The 1,115-nt window shown below is 52.4% G+C and overlaps 1 protein-coding gene across 1 annotated transcript in view; it reads left to right on the top strand.

Annotated features, from left to right (window-relative positions):
- dnajc1 (DnaJ heat shock protein family (Hsp40) member C1) overlaps positions 1-1,115 on the top strand; it is a 9,976-nt gene that overhangs the window by 5,338 nt on the left and 3,523 nt on the right. The gene's annotated exons all lie outside the window — the stretch shown is intronic.

The raw sequence follows: 1,115 nt of genomic DNA, 5'->3' as shown, positions 1-1,115 counted from the left end.
AGCAGGTCCCATAGGTCCTAGACCAGACCCATGTACTAATCTCTTGCAGATCCCATAGGTCCTGGTCCAGATCCAGTTCCTAGTATTTAGCAGGTTCCACAGGTCCTGGACCAGACCCAGGTCCTAGTCTTTAGCAGGTTCCATAGGTCCTGGACCAGACCCAGGTCCTAGTCTTTAACAGGGTCCGTAGGTCCTGGACCAGAACAAGGTCCTAATCTCTAGCAGGTCCCGTGGTCCTGGACCAGACCCAGATCCTAGTCTTTAGCAGGTTCCATAGGTCCTGGACCAGACGCAGGTCCTAGTCTTTAACAGGGTCAATAGGTCCTGGACCAGACCAAGGTCCTGATCTCAAGCAGGTCCAATAGGTCCTGGACCGGACCAATGTGCCAGTCTCTAGCAGGTTCCATAGGTCCTGGACCAGACCCAGGTCCTAATCTCAAGCAGGTCCCATACATGTAGGTCCTGGACCACACCAATGTGCCAGTCTTTAGCAGGTTCCATAGGTCCTGGACCAGATCCAGGTCCTAGTTTCTAGCAGGTTGTAGTCTCTAGCAGGTCCCATGGGTCCTGCATCACACCTAGACCCTTCTTCTAGGTACCTATCTAGGTATCTCCTTGGGTGGATTTTTGTTGCGTGGATCTATGCTCCTGGTCCTGGTCTCTGTTCTGGACCTTGGTCTTAGTTCTCCATGGGTTCCAGCTGTAGTCCTGGTCTCTGTTCTTGACCTTGGTCTCAGCTGTAGTCCTGGTCTCTGTTCTGGACCTTGGTCTTAGCAGTAGTCCTGGTCTCTGTTCTGGACCTTGGTCTTAGCAGTAGTCCTGGTTTCTGTTCTGGACCTTGGTCTTAGTTCTCCATGGGTCTCAGCTGTAGTCCTGGTCTCTGTTCTGAACCTTGGTCTCAGCTGTAGTCCTGGACTCTATTCTGGACCTTGATCTTAGTTCTCCATGGGTTCCAGCTGTAGTCCTGGTCTCTGTTCTGGACCTTGGTCTCAGCTGTAGTCCTGGTCTCTGTTCTGGACCTTGGTCTCAGCTGTAGTCTTGGTCTCTAGTCTGGACCTTGGTCTCAGCTGTAGTCCTGGTCTCTGTTCTGGACCTTGGTCTCAGCTGTAGTCCTG

Source organism: Cyprinodon variegatus, unplaced genomic scaffold, assembly GCF_000732505.1.
Source record: "Cyprinodon variegatus isolate N-32 unplaced genomic scaffold, C_variegatus-1.0 Scaffold1837, whole genome shotgun sequence".
Classification (NCBI taxonomy): Eukaryota; Metazoa; Chordata; class Actinopteri; order Cyprinodontiformes; family Cyprinodontidae; genus Cyprinodon; species Cyprinodon variegatus.
This window is presented reverse-complemented; position numbering and strand designations above follow the sequence as displayed.